Here is a 19,687-nt window from a genome sequence, read left to right as displayed (position 1 = left end):
TGCACTCAGGTGTTTGAATGCTGATCTAGCATAATCTCTGCCACATGGTGCCTCCTCTCTCCATTTTCTGACTTCTGGCCATTGTCACCCAGTCACTGACTCATCTAAATCACCAGAGCACTTTGCCCGGGTAAATGCTTTCCTACCAGATGGCTGCTCCATGGCCGAGGTGTCAACACATTCAAAATCGTGTGACGCATCCTAGTGGTATTCAACTGAGCCTACAAAACAGAAATGACAATAGTAACAAAACAGTATTTCTCTGTTCCTCTCCCACCTACAAAATTAGGGACTTCTAGCCCCTCTCGAACGTTTCCAAGCCAGTCCAGAGTCCGGAGTAAGGGCTCCACTCTTATTCCCATACGCTGTCAGGTGTCCTCTGTTGTCTCTCTCCTCCTCCAGAGTTCAGCATTGGCACAGACCTCCCAGAGGTGGCTGACGGGCTCCATTAGGATCATTCCCTTATTGAGCTTATTCTTTGCTGGCGTGATGCTGGGAGAGGGTGGAAATAGAAATATGAGTGGCACAACTTTCCCCATTATTCTTAGCCAAGCTTGCTTCTCTCTTTCCATATATAACCCAGATATCCTTGGAGATACAGAGATTGGGTCCCAGCCATCTGTATGGCCTCCAAGGGTCTAAAGTCCTGGCTACATTGTCTGCTAATTCCAAGAGCTTCTGTTCAGGGGTCCAGCTCCTGAATGCCCACGTGCTATTCCTACTTTGCCCATGTAGCCCACTGCCCTCCCCACTCCCACTGCCATGCAGACCTCAACCTTAGTCCCTTCATCAATTTAGATTAAGTTCTGAGTCAAATACAGTGGTGATGGGGTGAGGGGGAATGACTGTGGAACACACAGCCTTACTGTATTCTCTCTTCCCTCCTCCTACCTCTACTCCTCACCTTCTCCTTGGACTGACTTTTAGAGAATCCAATTCTCCTCCTCTATCACACTGCTACCCTCACCCCCAAAGTCTTGGAGCCAGCCAACACACCCTCCCTGGGACCTCACCTCCTACCCCAAGAGGGTTCATCAAGTCATTCCTTCTAACAAATTCTGTGGTTTCCCTTTGAAGAATTCTGGAGGACAGAATTTCCCATCTGAAGCTCACCTCTTATGAGGTGTGTGGTTGCTCCTACATGTAGCCCCCAGGAGGCCACCTTTTGGGGCTACAGAATGCCTGGTCATGTCTGGGTCTATAGCTGCTACACACACAGCCTAGCCTAACCCCTGGGACTTCACTCTGGAAACACGTGGATCTGTGAGGATATTTTGGAAAGGTTAGGAAGCTTTTTAAAAAGTTTTGTTTTGTTTTGTGAGAGAGAGCATGCACACACGAGCAAGGGGTAGGGGCAGAGGGAGAGTGAGAGAGAGCATCTCTAAGCAGGCTCTATAACCCACAGTAGAGCCTGAAGTGAGGCTGGAACTTATGACCCTGAGATCATGACCTGAGCTGCAATCAAGAGTTGGATACTTAACTGACTGAGCCACCCAGATGCCCCCCCCCAAAGTTTTAAATAAAAAAAAAAAAGCTTCAACAACTATGCATAGTTATTTACTTTACAAAAAAACAGATTCTTAAAGCGTCTTGTCAGGGTCTCAAGGACTGTCCCCTTTCCCTTGCACCCCACAGTTTTTTGAAAGTGGAGTTAGGGACTTCATAAGAAATTGAATGAACAAGAGGACTCAGACAAGGAAACATGAGAGCTAAGTTCTAGTCCTTTCTATGGTGGCCAGGGTGGCTTGTGTGAAGTCAGTTTCCCAGCCTCTGAGGATATCGACAAGGTCATGTTTACCTTAGATCACATCGTAGATCACATCGTCCCTGCCTCCTCAGGCAAGACCTCACCTGTGTCCCCAGCTCCCACTACCAAATATTCCTGAAAATACCTGAACAGTGTCCTACATGTGTACAACATAAGTTAGTGGTCGTTAGGGTTTCTGGGCACACCGCACTCGCTTCCGATGACTGTCATACTGTAGCACGGTGTTTTATGAGGTCTACCTCCATCCTACCATTTGACAGGCCCCGCCACAGAAAAGCCAGAAGTCTCATGTCAAGGATTCCAAGTGGTCAGTCTTGAAGGGTTGCCTTTCCCTGTAGGCCATACTCTGTGAGCAGTTTTCAAAACCAGGACTGCTACTGTGTGGAGAGTCTTGCAGACTTTTGTAGACAGCTCAAAAGGTGGGATGCCAAAATAGAGGTCTCACCCCTCTAGGCACTGAGGAGTGGCTCCTGGGCCAGCTTGGGATGTGTGGCTCCTCAGCTTGTCATGGAAATAATCATGGAAGACTCTGCCAGGCTTGGTCTGCACCCAGGGGCGGGAACATGGAGTGAGAGCCCAGCTATAGCAAACAGATGTGGAAAATGGTGCGGAACGTGGCACATCACTGCCCTGTCTGGATCTCAGTTTCCTCACACACACAATGGTTGGGCTAAATCGACAGGTTTTCAAATATGAGGACTTCTTTACTTTTAAGTCAGGTTTACTAAGGTCTAATTTACATATGGTAAAGTGCACACTTTTTAGTATAACGTTTGATAAGTTTTGACAAATGTATGTAGTCATTTAACCACACATGAGATATAGAACACCTCCATCACCCCAAAAGGTTTGCTCATGCCTCTCTGCAGTGAGTCCCAGCCCACCAGCCCTGACTTGGCATCTCCTGGATCTGCTTCCTGACTCTTAAAGTCTTGCCTTTCCCAGAATGGCACATAAATAGAATCCTATCTTGTTACTGAGGTGTGAGAGGTCAATGAATTCAAGTCCTTTATCAAATATGCATTTTGTGAGGACTTCTTCTTTTAAAAATAACAAAACATTTCCAGGAGATTCATATGATCATAATGTATAGTACTAATGAATCCTTTGACTGAGAAAATACATAATAATAATAAGAAACTGCTCTTTTTTTCCCAATCAATGCTTTAAGTGAATTTGTAGCACATTAATCATAACAAAATCTAATATATGTTTAAAAGATTTATACATGGTATTCATTGGGTAGAACGTTTTTGTGAGTGGGATGCTAATACAATGCAATGGTCCTTTTTTTTCCCCAGAAAAATAGTCAAATGTGCATACATATAACAATATTTGCAGTTAATTTCAGAAGGTTCATAGAGGCCGAACATCCACCATGAACTGCCTAGGGATAGAGTCATGCCCTTGGATTAAGCCTCATAGGTTGATTCAGCCCACAGACAGGTATAGCGTAAACATGGGTTTGAGCATCTCTTGCAACGGCTTCAAGGTTCCCCAGAAGTTCATAGTCCACTGTCGGGAGCCTCAGCCCTGGTGACCTCTCAGGGCCTTTCTAGATCAACAAAATCTGCAATCCAAATGACATGTTTGCCCAGTAATGAGAAAAAAAAAATCCTTAGGAAAACTGACTATGTTTGCTCCAATATTAGAAAGAAGAGGGGGGAATATCCCTGCCTGGGATTGGTGGATCTCAGCTTCTCTCTTCAACCCTGTCCGTTCATGTGCCAGGAGCTGAGGTTCCCTCTCTAGGCGAGGTGATGAGATTTGGTTCTGAATCAGCGTGTCCATGCCTGCCTTCTTTCTGTGGGCCTCGCTGCAGACTTCTCTGGTGCCTCCCATGAACACACTTAATTGGCCATGTGTCAGCTCGATTGCTGAGCTGATCTAAGTCATGATGAATCTTTCCTGCTCCTTGCCCCCAGCCTCAGCGTGCCACATAATTCTGTATCATCAGCACTCACCATGAATTTACATTTGTTCTTTTTTTTCTGGGTCATTTATAAAGCTAGAGGCAGAAAGAGCCCAAGATATTGATTTGGAGGCACTGTGTTTCAGCCCTTCCACTTTGCTGTTGAATATTCATAACAACAGACACACATTTGAGGGATTTGTGGATGAGAATGGAGGGGTCACAGTCAAGGGATATTTTGGAGAGGGATTGGGCGATTGGATGAGGAAGACATGGGGAGGTAGCACCGGGGCTCTGCTGGTTGTTGGCTAAACAACAGTTGCAGGATAATTCTAACGACCAGGAAGGTGAGGATAAGGGGGAGAGAGAAAGGGATAGGTCATGAGTTCAGGTTTGAAAATACTGATTTTTGAGAAGTCGGCGGAGATATCCAGGAGGAGTTTGGATTAACAGGTCTGCAGCTCAGAGCAGGATCTAGGCTGGAGATAGAAATTTGGGGTCATCAGGAGGTAGCAGTGAGAGTGGAAGACCAGGCCCAGAATTTTATGGATAGTGCTAGGGATATAGACGATGTGTTGCCTTCATTCTTTCTGGAAGGCTATAGAAGTGACTGAGGAGTGTAACTGCCATGTTCCTCATGAGCAAGCAGCCCATTCCACTCTTTGATGTTTATGTCAGGGGGTACATACTTCTACATTTCTTTTTATTCCTTTCAGAGAAAAGCTATTATGTAAAATATATTATCAGGCAATGCAGATTAATAAAATGTTTTCAGAGAACTGCAAGACAGGGCTCGTGTGCACCCCTTACAGAAAAACTGTCCAAACACCTTCACCACATGTATGTGTCCTTCCTCAGTGACCTTCTACCCCACCATCACCTGTGGCCTTGCTCCACTGCTGCCCTTCTACCACAAAATGCTCCATCGCTCCTTTATTATCTTAAACAATTCAGCTCTGGCTCCTGACTTGCATAGTCCTCTCAGTAAAACAAACCCCCTAAAGTTAACCAGGCCCACTTTCTGTTTGTTTGTTTTTTAACTTAAATTCAATTAATTAACATATAGTGTAATCATTAGTTTCAGAGGTAGAGTTCAGTGATTCATCAGTTGCATACAACACCCAGTGCTCATTGCATCACATGCCTCCTTAATGCCCATCACCCAGTTACCTCACCCCCCCATTTCCCCTCCAGCAACCTTCAGTGTGTTTCCTACGATTAAGAGTCTCTTATGGTTTGTCTGCCTCTCTGATCTCATCCTGCTTTATTTTTGCCTCCCTCCCCCTATGCTCCTTTGTTTTGTTTCTGAAATTCCACATATGAGTGAAATAGCATGATAATTGTCTTTCCCTGATTGACTTACTTCGCTTAGCATAATACCCCCTAGTTCCATCCATGTTATTGCAAATGGCAAGATTTCATTTTCTGATGGCTCAGTAATATTCCATTGTATGTATATACCATGTCTTCTTTATCCATTCATCTGTCGAAGGACATCTGGGCTCCTTCCATAGTTCAGCTATTGTGGTCATTGCTGCTATAAATACTGAGTGCAGGTGCCCCTTTGGGTCACTACATTTAATAACCAGACCCACCTTCTTATAAGGAAGTATAACACCAATAGTATTTTTTTAATTCAATTAGCCAACACACAGTACCTATTAGTTTCAGATATAGAGTTCAGTAATTCATCATTTGCATGTAACAGTGCTCATCACATCACATGCCCTCACCCAGTAACACCAATAGTATTGATGTAACATGCTTCTTGTGAGGGAGGAAGGTTGGCTCCCCCCGCCATACCCTAACCAATATAAAATATAGCATGGGATTTATAAGCAGTTGACATTTGGGGCCAGATAATTCTTTGTCATGGGGGCTGTCCTATGCATAGTAGGACATTTATCAGCATTCATGGCATCTACCCATTGGATACCAGTAGCACACACTTCCCACCCCCAGGTGATTTTTCAACATGCTGGGATAAAATCCTAACTCCAACACACACTAATTTTGTGACTTTAGGCAAATCATTCAATCTGTATTTGCCTTGGTTTTCTCATCTATAAAGTAGGAACAATAATGGTATCTACTTCATAGGGGTTCTAGGGAAAGGTAAACGATATAATACTTGCGAAAGACTCAGAATAGGGCCTGCCATATAATAAGTACTAGATAAGTCTTAACTTTTATTATTCCAAAGGGCATACCAACTTATTCCTTCTGATTCTACATAGGACTGTCCTTTCCTTTTTTTGCCCCACATACATATTTGCATCTAATACTGTGTGAATTTATGTAATTATTATGTAAGGAATTGGGCAATCAAAGAGAAGCAGAAAATACTCAGTAAGATTTATCAATCAGTTGCAAAATTGTTAACATTTGGCATATTTATATCTAATATTTTTGCTGTTTTGCATGTTTAAGGCAATATTTCCTCTATGTTTTCTTATATAGAGTTTTTGTCACTTAAGTAATATAAACACTTTCCTTTGCTAATAAAAGCTGTTAAAAAAGGTGGAGTAGGGATTCCCTGGGTGGCTCAGCAGTTCAGTGCCTGCCTTTGGCCCAGGGCATGATCCTGGAGTCCCAGGATGGAGTCCTGTGTCGCGCTCCCGGCATGGAGCCTGCCTCTCTCTCTGCCTGTGTTTCTGCCTTTCTCTCTCTCTCTCTATGTCTATCATGAATAAATAAATAAAATCTTTTTTTTAAAAACGGGTGGAGTAAATGGTGCCAATGTAAAAAGTGTGTCAAGATATATATAGTGTTGGGGATCCCTGGGTGGCTCAGCGGTTTAGCACCTGCCTTTGGCCCAGGGCCTGATCCTGGAGTCCCAGGATCGAGTCCCACGTCGGGCTCCCGGCATGGAGCCTGCTTCTCCCTCCTCCTGTGTCTCTGCCTCTCTCTCTCTCTCTCTCTACGTCTATCATGAATAAATAAATAAATAAATCTTTAAAAAAAGATTAAAAAAAGATATATATAGTGTTAAGTTGAAGCAAACTACTGAACAGTATATAGTGTGATCACATATGTAAGGGGACAGTGGAGGATGTCTGTAAGTGGGAAAGTAGTAGTCAAGTCAGAGTTACCTTGTGGCTAACTATGCAGAGCCTTGGGTCTTTGGATTTATTTGGGAGAGAAATGAGGAGCCATTGGAGGGTTTTGAACAGAAAAGTGACATGATATGGCATGAGATGACATGTGTTCCTTCTCGATAATGTTAAAAAAGACTATAGGGAAACATGAAAGAAAGAAGGCCAAGTTGGCAGAGGTTGGAATAATCCAAGTGAAAGTTAATGGTGGCTTGGACCAAGATGGCAGTGGTAGAGATGTCAAGAGACATATTTTAAAAGTGCATCTAATAGACCGGATGTAAGACGTGAGAGAATGATAGAAGTCAAAGATGACTTCAAGAATTTTGAGAGGATCCCTGGGTGGCTCAGCAGTTTAGTGCCTGCCTTCGGCCCAGGGCATGATCCTAGAGTCCTGGGATCGAGTCCCACATCAGGCTCCCTGCATGAAGCCTGCTTCTCCCTCTGCCTCTCTCTCTCTCTCTCTCTCTCTCTGTCTCTCATGAATAAATAAATAAAATATTAAAAAAATAATTTTGAACTGGCAGCTGAATGTATGGGATTGCCATTTGCTGAGTTAGAGAGGACTATGGGAAGTACACTTTTGGGGAGAAAGTGATGCGGGAGTTGTTTTGGAAGTAAGTTTAAGAAATCTTTCACCCATCCAGGTAGATGTTGATTGAGCAGCTGGATATATAAATCTGGAGCTCTGGGTAGTGGTACAGCCTGACAACATAAATTTGAAATTCATCAGCATGTATATAGTATTTAAAAACACATGATTGGATGAAATCACCAAGCTAAGTGAATTTAGATAAAGAGGCCCAAGAACTAAGACCTGGAGCACTCCAATGATACAAGGGCAGGCACATACAAATAAAACATCAAAGGGCTGGGAAGGAGCAGGTAGTGAGGTAGGAAGAGACCCAGGGGAACATGGTGTCCTAAAGACCAGGTGAGCATGGTGTTTTAAGGAGAAAAGAGGGATCGGCTCTGCCAAAAAGGAGTCATTAACAACTTAAGTTAGCAACATGGCAGTCTTGGTGACCCATCACGGGAGCTGTTAAGAAGGAATGGTGAAGGATGCTTGGGTGGCTCAGTGGTTGAGCATCTACTTTCGGCTCAGGCGTGATCCTGGTCCGGGGATGGAGTCCTGCATCAGGCTCCCTGCGAGGAGCCTACTTTTCCCTCTGTCTATGTCTCTGCCTCTCTCTGTGTCTCTCATAAATAAATAAATAAAATCTTAAAAAAAAAAAAAGAAGGAATGGTGGGACAAATTCTGGCTGAAGAAGGATCAGGAGAATATGAGATAAAAGTTTAGACAAAGACAAAAAAATTGGTTAAGGTTTTCTGCAATGGAATTTATGAGGAAATATCACTGAAACTTGGCTTGCCCAATCTTAAAAGGGGTGATAATATGACAGCTACACATAGCATTCCTCAAGAGGAAGTTTAGAGGTTCTAGAAACAAATGGTAACGAATAAGCACCAGAATGAACGGGAGTCAGAAGCCCACGATTCAAATCCCAGATGTGCCCTAATTCATTGTATGACTTTTATCAAGATTTGATATCTCTGGACCTCAGGTATCACACATGCAGAATGGGAGTGTTGACCTAACATACTTCTGAAATCAATACGTAATCTTTTTTTTTTAATGAATTAGATTTTATTTATTTATTTATTTATTTGAGAGAGAGAGAGAGAGGCAGGAGACACAGGCAGAGGGAGAAGCAGGCTCCACGCAGGGAGCCTAATGCGGAACTTGATCCCAGGACTCCAGGATCACGCCCTGGGCCAAAGGCAGGTGCTAAACCGCTGAGCCACCCAGGGGTCCCCTTAATACGTAATCTAATATACTCTGATATTCTCTAAGTATTTCAAGATCTCTTCCACCAATTAGTGTGAGTGGCCTTTTTCTCCTCTGGCTGTTCACAGCTCTCTCCACAGGACCTTATCTCTGTTACTGACTCACCCACATCTGTAGACGACTTTGTCTTCTTCGTCACTGAGAAGGGAAGTGATGTCAGCAGGACGGTCTCCAAGTATCTTTCCTTCAATTCACACGTCCTCCCTGCCTCAGAAGAAAAAGAGTTCCTCTTCCTTTCCACCCCATGTCATTACTTTATCACCTCTCATCCCCACGATAAAGTTAGAATTAAAACCCTTGGGTTCATAGGAGTGAGGGAATGGATGGTCTTTCAGTGTTCTGCTGGGGGACATGCTCATCCCCATTCTGCAGATGGCAAAACTGAGCCCCCTAGAGAATAAAATAACTGCTCAAATTTACAGCAGTGGGAAAGGAGGGTGTGAGGCCATGAAATGGGTTTCCCTGACTCCAGTCTCCCTTGGATGGAATGCACCCACAAAGGAAGGGCTCATTCTTCATCTTCTCTGCTGTTTTGCCCAACAGCAGTATCATCTGTGTGGTGCTCTGATTGTTTATGTTGACCTGGCTGGAGACACTTCTTGGCCAGATGCCCATTTGGCAGTCTGCTTACCTGCTTACTACTATAATTTCATAAAACTCTTGGCTGATATAGGGCTCTTCTCAATCACTGAGTTGTACTTTTGCCATCCTAATGCCTGCTATGCAAAAGAATCCACCAGAGTGGAACCTTTTCTATAAAGTTTGAAAACATATGCTTTCATAGTTTGAAACAATATGTTCAAGGCACGTCTGTAATAAAACTATAAAGAATGTGTGTGGAAGTTAGCCATTGCCCCCCAAAAAGTGTTGTAGAAGCAATCACCTAAAATTCAGTACCTTGAAGCCATAGTCATTTACTCTCACGGAACTGGGATTTGGCCCATCTAGGCTGGGCCCTGCTGGGATAACTCAGCTCTGCTCCACATGCCTTTCATCCTTCTCCTTGACTGGCATACCAGTCCAGGCAGGTTCTTTTTATGGTAATGGAAAAGATGCAAAAAAGCAAGTGGGAAGACAGAAGGACTACTGGGGCCTGGGCTCAGAACCAACATATGATTTCTGCTTTTTTTTTCTATCGGTCCAAGAAAGTTATGTGGCCAGATGAAGAAAAAGAATAGGGAAATGTGCCCTACCCATAGTGAGAGGGCTCTGCAAGATGACATAGGAAAAAGGTGTGGATACAGCGAGGGGTGAAGAATCAGGACGGGCAATATAATCTACCACAATAACAAAACACAAAAGTCAAGATAGTGTTTGCCTCTGGGATGGGGGTGGGGGCAGGAAGGAAGGTTTATAAGCAGGAGGATGTGATGCACAAGGGGCTGCCATGAATTTGTTGACGTTGTGGTTCTCAAGCTGGGTTGCGAGTTCATGGCTGTTTATTACCTTGCTCTTTATAGAATGCGTATTCTGTGTAGGAAATATTATCTAGTATTTTTTTAAGTTATTGGAGTCAGATGAATGAATAATAAAAGTAAAAGTGACAGCATTGGGAATCTAGGTTCTATACTCTTTCAGCCTCACTTTTTATACTTGTGATTCTCTTGGGGCACCTGGTCGGCTCAGTCATAGAGCATGTGACTTTTGATCTCTGAGTCATGTGTTCAAGCCCCATGTTGGGTGTAAAGATCACTTAAAAATCTTTTCTTAAAAAAGTTTGTTGCTTCTCTTTACTGAATTCTGACTTTCTAATTCTGTTTACTCTCACTTGTCAATATAAATAATGGTTTGGTTATCTGACATCTGGACATTAATATCATCTACATGCATATTTATAATCTTAGTATGCTGCTCACACTTAAAAAAAATGCAGCCCTTACATTCTAACGGAGTTCATTTTCCTTAGTTCCTTGACGTAAACTCATCTAAAACCACAAATTGTTGTCCTGGCAGTTATTAGTCTGGATTGATTAAGTTTGATCTCTGGGTTAATTTCACATGTAATCATATTATAGTTAGTCACACCTAGTGGCTCTATTAATTCAGATGTATTTGCACTTCCTTACCTATTAATTACAACTACCTCTGAAGACTGATTGGGTCTCAGCTACCGAAGAAAAGCAATCCCCATATATCAGGGAACAAATTACTGCCTCCCACACTAGGAGAACTTGGTTGACTTGGACGCTCTGTAGGAATATTATTGATGACATCTTTATTCTCTTCCTTCCTTGCAGCTGAAAGGTGCACCCGCTAAGTGAACCAGAAATACCAAGGCCAGGTCTAAATAGACTACCAGAACTCGCTTGGACCAGGATCTGGAAAAGAAGCAGCAGAAGAGGCACCTATATGAGATCAATACAAGTTTTATCGTAAGAATTTAAAAATATGCATTTGGGTGACATACACTTCACAGAAATTATTCAGCTTTTTCTCTGGATTTAACAAATGTTCACTGACTGAGTGAATTTGGTCACGGGCTGGATAGAAAGTCTGAGGCTGAACGTGCACTTAATCAACAAACACAGTACCCATACTCAAAGCTTGAACCACCTGCTATCCAAGTCTTTAACTTGGAGGGAAGCAGTATTTAGGGAGGATTATTTGAAGGACATCTCTTTCTCTCCAAAACCTATCCTTAATTTCTTCATTCAAGGACCTTTAAAACCATATCTTCACGGCCCTTCAAAGCATTGTTTTCACTGAGGTGCAATTTTCTGTGTTTTTTGTCTGCTTATCTTGTGAAATGAAAACCACATTGAGATTTACTGTAAGAATTTTGTAGAGGACATTACACTCTACATTGCTTAGTAGATGAAGCCCTGCACAAGAAAATTCTGTTTGTTCTAGGTTCTAAGAAAAGCTCAGCATCTCCTCAAAGAAAATCGGAATCATATAACAGATTCTGTTTTCCTTTTCACACTGGCCACTAGGAAGCCCAGAGTTAGTTTTGAAGCTCGTCTTTATCAACTGTTTAGAATGTTAATATTTGTACACCTGCATTCTAACTCTCTTCTCCATCTTGATCATTTATTTTAATTTATATTTTTATCAGATTTTAGTCTTAGCTAATGGTTTTTAAGTTTTTTTTTATTTTATTAAAGATTTTATTTATTTATTCATGAGAGACAGAGAGAGAGAGAGAGAGAGAGAGGCAGAGACACAGGCAGAGGGAGAAGCAGGCTCCATTCAGGGAGCCCGACGTGAGACTCGATCCCAGGTCTCCAGGATCACACGCTGGGCTGAAGGCGGCGCTAAACCGCTGAGCCACCCTGGCTGCCCAGTTTTTAGTTTTAGTTTTGGTTTTTGCTACTGTCCAATTTTGCCACATGTCTGACACTGGAGAATGTAATGGGATATAGGTACATAATAAACATCAAGAGTAACCCTGAAGATATTGACGACAAAAATTTGTGGGTGTAGATGGAGAAAGGTATGGAGAGGGGATTAAGTTAGACAGCCAGTAGGCTGATTGTATGTATACCAGTGCCTCAGTCTTCAACATCACCCAAAGGCAGAATCGTTATCTTTTCTACAGGTAGCAGAGCAGCTCTTCCCCACCTCCAAAGCCTGGGGCTTCCTATTTTTCTCTATCTGAATGCTGTTGACCTTTCCTATAACTCTAGGAAATTCCTGGAAACAAATCAAGGCCACAGTATGAAGGTGTTCTCTGGGCTTGTTCTCAGGCCATTTCCACCAAGTCTCATCTCTGACCTGCACAAAATCCTTCCTCTGCATGACCACCAGCTGGAGGTAGATCTGGAAAACTCTTCTCTGCACAGCTGCAGGTGTCCCTGGAAGTTCTGGAAGGAGCAAAGAATAAAGTGCGGTGGAGTAGTTACCCCCCGACCAAATACTCCAGTACGTTTCATTCAATGCTCCTTTTATCTACTGAGACACAGACCTGGGTACTGTGGGGTGATCCAAAGAGGAGACAAGACTGGATTTCCAGAAGTAGTGGGACCAATAATAGTGTCTATTACATCCCAACTTTTAAATATTTTTGCACTGCAGGGGCATTTGGTGGTTCACTTGGTTAAACGTCTGCCTTGGTTTTGGCTCAGGTCATGATCTCATGGGTCATGAGATCAAGCCCTGGGTCAGGGTAGGGGTGTGTGTGGGGGGGTTCATACTCAGCAGGGAGGCTACTTGAGGATTCTCTCCCTTTGCCCCTTTCCCTTGCTTACGATGCTCGCTCGTTCTCTCAAATAAATGCGTTTTAAAAGCATAAATAAATAAATATTTTTAGCACTGGAAACTCTTTGCCCAACAAAATCATGCAGATTCACCTTAGGGAAAAAGAGCAGAGCTGGTTGGAGTGGACTAGGCTCTCAGACCTGCCCAGCCACAAGTCCCTTTGCCTTAATCTCTTTCACCTCTGGATGGAACCCTGGGGTTCCTTGGAGAGCAGCCTGGAGATTATTCACATGGCAGCACCTAGTGGCGAACTGTCTGGGTTCGAATCCTGACTCTGTAACTCACTAGTGCTTGATCTCGGGGGAAGTGGCATAACTTCTGGGACCCTCAGTTTCTTCATGTGTAAAATGGGGCCTGAAATTGTGCTTGCTTCATTGGAGTTGTTGTAAAGTTTAAGGGAGCATTTGACATATTAATTTAATAGTGCCACTTAGTCAATAAGTGATGAGTACTAATAAGCCCTATTAGTCCTATTAAGGACTTATTACTTTTAGTCTTTTGAATGACCTGCAAGTTACTGAATTCAGTAAATGAGGTACATCAACCTCTATCAAGACGAGACCTCTCAAGGAGGAAATCGTTTTTCCAGTCAGGGAAATGGTAAAAAAGCAGTGAAATTATCAACCCGCAAGTTGAGTACCAACACACTTAAGAGGTTTAAAAAAAAAAATCACCCCAAAAATCATATTTGGATTTTTCAAAAACCAACGAAAACTATTTGACTCCATGAGCCTCTGTTCCCTTTTCTGAAGAATGAAGGCAATGAACTCAGGCCCCAGGTTGGGGGAGGTTCAAATGAGGTCTTGAATGTGCCAAGCGTCTTTCGAGCTATTTGTCAAAAAGCCCCAAGGAGCCTTTGGCACCTCGTAGACATCAGTAAATATTTGTTGCTTCTGAATTCTTCCCATCTGGGAAGCTCTCCAACGTCCTGGAATCCCTAGCTCTCCCACCAAGCAGGTCAGAAAAGCAACTTAAAGTATTCATTTTAATGTCCATTTTTCCACTTTTCCCTTGAAAAAAACCACTTACAATGCTGCCAACTTTCTCATTTGGCTTTTTCTGGCCTGGTTGCATCTTATTAAGGGTCACTTCATTCATCAGCATAAGGAAGACTCCATTCTGTCAACAGGAGAGGAAGGGCTGGGTCTCCAGTCACAGGGTAAGGGGGGGATGGCGGGGGGGGGGGGGGCGGTTAGAGATGGAGGGGAAACAGCCACAGGACACATTCAATTAATAAAAAGCTGCAGTTGAGATGGCCCAGAATTTCCAAACAGCCCTTCATTCTTGTATTACCTGCCCTCCCCCACACCCCCAACCAGCCGATCACTGGATGGTGAGGAAGCAGGTGCTAGTTTACAAAGCCTGTTCATTTATTCATTCATCCATTCAACTACTCATTCATTCACAACTATTTCTTAAGTGCCTACTATGTTCTGGGAATAGAATGCTGACAAAAAGTGCGTCCCCCGCCCCCCACTTTCTGTCCTCCCGCAGCTTGAGGGGCAGGGGTGGGAACACACACATCAGCCTTGTGGTCAGAGCTGTGACTAGGGCTCCATCCGGATCCGAAGGAGGTGCTGGCAGGACCTGGGGAGAGGGGTCCAAAGGACATCATATGCAAAGGCCCTACGGAAGGAAGAACATTTTTGAAACATGGACAGGCAAACTTTAGAAAGTTCCTTGTTTTTTGATGGGCCCTTTAGGGGGGGGGACGCAATGGTCCCCCCTTGGAGCCAAGCACTCGGGCAGGAGTCACGGTTCTAGTCCGGGGCCTGCTCACCGTGTCAGTTCCTTCTTGGACCTCAGTTTTCCAGCTGTAAAATGGGACTAAGCCCATCCTCGCGGCCCTAAGAGGAGAGGAGCAAGTGCAGTGTGTGGTCGTCCCCCCCTCCCCAGGGCTGAGCGGATGCGTCAGGACCACCGCGCTGCCCCCGCCGCGGGCCGGGCCGGGGTTCAGCGCCAGCACCCGGCCGCCCCCGCGGCTCGAGGTCGTCCCCTCCTCCCGCCCGTCGGCAACATATGCGCGGAGGAAAGTGCTACGATCGCCAAACGGCCGCCCCCCGCCGGCGCCATCTGCTCGGCCGCGCCGCCCGCCCGCCTCGGCCCGCCGCCCGCCCTGAGCCGCGCACCTGCCCGGGGACAGCGCCCTCCCTGGGGGCGGGGCGCTCCGAGGAGGGACCCCCCCCCACCCGCGGAACAGCACGTCCTGCGTGGGCATCCCCGACAGGCACCAGTAACCCGGCCCAGGACAGCACCTGCCCGGGGACAGCACGTCCTGCGTGGGCATCCCAGAAGAGCATCAGTAATCTGGTCCAGGACAGCACCTGCTCAGGGACAGCGCCCTCCCCTGGGGGGCAGGGCCGCTCCAAGGAGGGACACCCCCGCCCCCCCCCCCCCCCCCCCGCCACGGAATAGCACGTCCTGCATGGACATCCCCGACAAGCATCAATGTGTGCTTGTTAGCCATGTGTATGTCTTTTTTGGTGAGATTTCTGTTCATGTCTGCTGAGAAAATGCGCCGCATCACTTGCCATCAGGGAAATACAGATCAAAACCACAATGAGGTGCCACCTCACACCAGTGAAAATGTGGAAAATGAACAAGACAGGAAACCACAAATGTTGGAGAGGATGTGGAGAAAAGGGAACCCTCCTGCACTGTTGGTGGGAATGGGAACTGGGGCAGCCACTCTGCAAAACTGTGTGGAGGTTCCTCAAAGAGTTAAAAATAGATCTGCCCTAAGACCCAGCAATTGCACTGCTGGGGATTTACCCCAAAGATACAGATGCAGTGACATGCTGGGACACCTGCACCCCGATGTTGATAGCAGCAATGTCCACAATAGCCAAACTGTGGAAGGAGCCTCGGTGTCCATCGAAAGATGAGTGGATAAAGAAGCTGTGGTCTATGTGTACAATGGAATATTCCTCAGCCATTAGAAACGACAAATACCCACCATTTGCTTCGACGTGGATGGAACTAGAGGATATTATGCTGAGTGAAGTAAGTCAATCAGAGAAGGACAAACATCATATGGTCTCACTAATACGGGGAATATAAGAAATAGTGAAAGGGATTATAAGGGAAAGGAGGGGAACTGAGTAGGAAAAGTTAGAGAGGGACACAAACCATGAGAGACTCCTAACTCTGGGAAACGAACAAGGGGTAGTGGGAGGGGAGGTGGGCGGGGGGATGGGGTGACTGGGTGACGGGCACTGAGGGGGGCACTTGACGGGATGAGCACTGGGTGTTATGCTACATGTTGGTAAATCGAACTCCAATAAAAAGAAAAGAAAAGCCTTAATAACCTGGCCCAGGACAGCACCGGCCCAGGGACAGCGCCCTCCCCTGGGTGGTGGGGGCGCTCAGAGGAGGGACCCCCCACCCCCAGAAAGGCACATCCTGCATGGGCATCCCAGAAGAGCATCAATAACCTGACTCGGGAGACAGATATCCCTGGGTTCTCACATCGACTCTAAAACTCGCTGTGTGCTATTGGGCAAGTCACTTAACCTCTCCTGGCCTCTGTCTTATCTTCCGCGAAATGGGTATGATAAGGCCTGTCCTCTAGGATCGCCAGGCGGATTAAATAAGAAGTCTGATGAAAAGGGTTTTAGCACAACACACGGCATGTAAGTGAAACTTAACTGCCATTAATTTTATTCAAAGCCTGCCTTCCTGGGGCTTTAGGGTTACTTGATGGATTTCTGTAGCTCCTTAAAATTTCAGCTTGCTTCCACATCCCTCCTCTCTCACCCTCTTCTTCAAGCATGGATAAAGAGGCAAAAAGATTCTGCTGCTGTTTGGAACGCTACCCACTAGTGAGTGGCTGGGGCACTGGGGGACCCCTGGATTCCTCACCTTGTCCTGACCATAAATGAGACTCAGTTTGCAAAGATCTTTTGATGATTGCTCAGAAACCCCCTTTTGTTATAAAAGGCCACCAAAGGACCCGGCAAAGGAGTGGTTGATGGGAAGGCAGAGCGATCACAAAAGGTAAAATGAGAACAGGAAAAGAAGAGATGAGAAACTCAAAGTAGAGAAGTACTGCATTGGTTACATGAAAGATGGATCATTCCAAGACTTTATCTAATGCAAAGGTAAGAAGGCCTGAGCTTTAGTCAAAAGTCTGTCATTTACTAGCTTTGTTACTTTAGGCAATTGAGTTAACAAATATTCATTGAGCACCTACTGTGTGCCAGGTACCATTCTAGGCTGTGGGATTATAAAAGCAAACAAAACCTAGACCCTAGCCTCAGGGATTTGCAGTTTAATGAGACTCAGATAAGCATGAGTGCCTCATTGGAAAGTGCTATGGGTCCTCAAAGGGAAGCTTTCAACATCCTAGGGGTTTAGAGCAAATCATTGAGTCTCACTGTCCTCATTTTCCCCATCGGAGGCTGGGGACTAACAACGATGAGTAGCAGCCCATTTGTTCTTCACCCCATAACCTAACCTCCTATCCCTACTCCTACAGGCCACCACATTCTCCCCTCCATCAGCATCCAACAGTTGCCACAAGCCTTAAAGGACAAATAGGGAGAAAACTCTAGAAAACACAATATACAGAAAAACATCCTACAACCCAAGAGATGTAAATCATTGTCACAAACACTGATGTCACAGGTTAGCTACTACACACCAGGGTTCTCTAGGTCCTGAACAGTATCAACGGATGATGATGATGGGTGCTGGGGAGAGGCCTGGTAGTGGAAGAGGAGGAGTTGCCGCTCATGGGAGAATGAAGTTCTATAAGGGCCTTCAGTCATCTGACCGCTATTAACAAATGTGGGACTTAACAAATAGGTATTAGGCATATACTCTGTGCCAGACAGTGGACAACAGACTAAACCCCCCGCACTCAGGAACTTATCTCTTCCCACTGGGAGTTCAGAGTGCAATCGAATAATTAAAAAATATCCAGTGGTTGGTGGTAAGGAAGATAGAAACAAAGGGTTAGGAAGTTATGGTGAGTGTGGTTCTGAGCGCTCAAAGAATTTCTCGTCTGAACTTAACTGTCCCTTTGAAGGGAAGCAGATCATGAATATCTAACCCTAGGTAATATGTTCAGTTCACCCCAGCTTTTCTGAAATGATCTTAGATTAGATCTTAGATTTTGCCTTAGATTATACAGGCAAAATGAACTTTTAAAAAATACGCTTAATCTCATTCAGATTCAACCAATGCAACATGTTAACATATATCCTTCCAGAGTCTTTTCCATACATATATGATATATTTGGTCTAAAATGGGATCATAACCTACTGTGTTGTGATAATATTCCATGATAAACTTTCCTTACTGTTAATGTTAGACATATTTCTGCAACAGCATTTTATTTGTTTATTTATGATTTATCCATTTATTTGACAGAGAGAGAGCTAGAGCGTGAGCAGAGGGGGAGGGAGAGAATCTTTTTTTTTTTTTTTTTTTTTTTTTTTTTTGAGAGAATCTTCAAACAGGCTCCATACTCAGAGCAGAGCCCAAAGCAAGGCTCAATCCTGGGACCCTAAAATCATGACCTGAGCTGAAATTGAGAGTCAGACACTCAACTGACTGAGCCACTTAGACACCCCCACTGCAACAACATTTTAAGTAATTTACCACATCCTTAATTCCATGTTCTCAGGGCCATTGTTATCTTCCTGGGTCTTTTGGAACTCTTTCAGGCAACAAAGGAGCAGAGAAATAAGAAGATGTTTCTGAGAGGAGGCGGTGTCACCTTTTGGGGCCCAACTCCTTCCAAAAACAGGTAGCCTGATGTCTTAAATTTGAGGACTGCTTGTGGTTTAAGTCCGGCACCCAGGATCATTTTGCACTAGGAAGAGCCAACCTCTTATGTGTCAATTAGTTTACTGTCTTATTAAATTACTTATCAATAACAATTTAAGGGACCCAGAAGGTCCACTACAATCGCTGACCTGGAGCAATTGCTCAGGGTCCCTAAGGCTCGGTGTCCTCCTTCATGAACCCGGAATGATAACAATACTTGCCTTAAAGAGTTTTTGCAAGGAGTAAATGAGGCAACAAGCATGAACATGCCTGTGCTAAAGCAGGAGGATGTTTTATTGACAATAGATGATAAATGCCAGGACCTTCGCTAAGCACTTTGCATATTTAATCCTCAAGAAACCTTAGTTGGGTTGGTATTTTCATTTCCATTTTATAGATTTGGAAACCAAAGCTAGAGTGTCTAAATAATCTGCTCAAGAAATGGAACTGAAATTCACCCCAGGCCTATCTGAATTGAAAACCCATGTCTTAAAAAAAAAAAAACACTCCACCTGCCTCCCCAGCTACGTGGAACTTGAGTAACCACCACAACCAAATATTCCATTAGCATTTTAGTGCCCAAATTCCCTTAACCCCAAACCTCTGCTAACTCACGTTGTAGGTACAACCTCTTGAAGGAAACTCCTCTGTGGACTTCTACTAAGAACTGAAATGAATGTGTCCAGATTGATGCTTGCAGTTATGTCTAGCTCAGCTGGTCTTCTAGAACCTCTGCCTACAACATGAGCTGGAATGCGCCAGTGCCACTTTTGTTGTGGCACATCTCTGGCAATATCTTTTTTTTTTCAGCTTTATCAAGGTATAATTGACAAATAAAATTGTACAATATCTAAAATGTGTAACATAATCGTTTGATGTATGTATATGTTGTGAAAGGATCCACGCCCACACACACTGAGTTAATAAACACATTTAATCACTTCATGTATCTACCTCTTTTTTGGGTGAGGACATGAAGTTTTACTCTCTGGCAATGTCTTGATGTCAAGAAGCAGGAGTCCTGCTACTGCCTCCCCCACATTGTAGGTTGCCCTCCAGTTCCCTTACTTGCAAAATGAGTAAGATTGTCCTT

The 19,687-nt window shown here is 44.4% G+C and overlaps 1 long non-coding RNA gene across 3 annotated transcripts in view; it reads left to right on the top strand.

The window, feature by feature from the left end:
• LOC112663422 (uncharacterized) overlaps positions 1–19,417 on the top strand; it is a 35,061-nt gene extending 15,644 nt beyond the window's left edge. For 2 of the 3 annotated variants that reach the window (XR_007403651.1, XR_007403652.1), the window contains 2 exons: positions 10,862–10,996; positions 12,251–12,815. This is a non-coding gene — a long non-coding RNA (uncharacterized LOC112663422). Of the gene's footprint in view, positions 1–10,861; positions 10,997–12,250; positions 12,816–19,216 lie in introns of those variants that run through there. The other variant, XR_003139215.3, reaches the window with a different exon arrangement.
• Positions 19,418–19,687: the final 270 nt, after the last annotated feature.

This window comes from Canis lupus, chromosome 18, assembly GCF_003254725.2.
Source record: "Canis lupus dingo isolate Sandy chromosome 18, ASM325472v2, whole genome shotgun sequence".
Lineage (NCBI taxonomy): Eukaryota > Metazoa > Chordata > Mammalia > Carnivora > Canidae > Canis > Canis lupus.
This window is presented reverse-complemented; position numbering and strand designations above follow the sequence as displayed.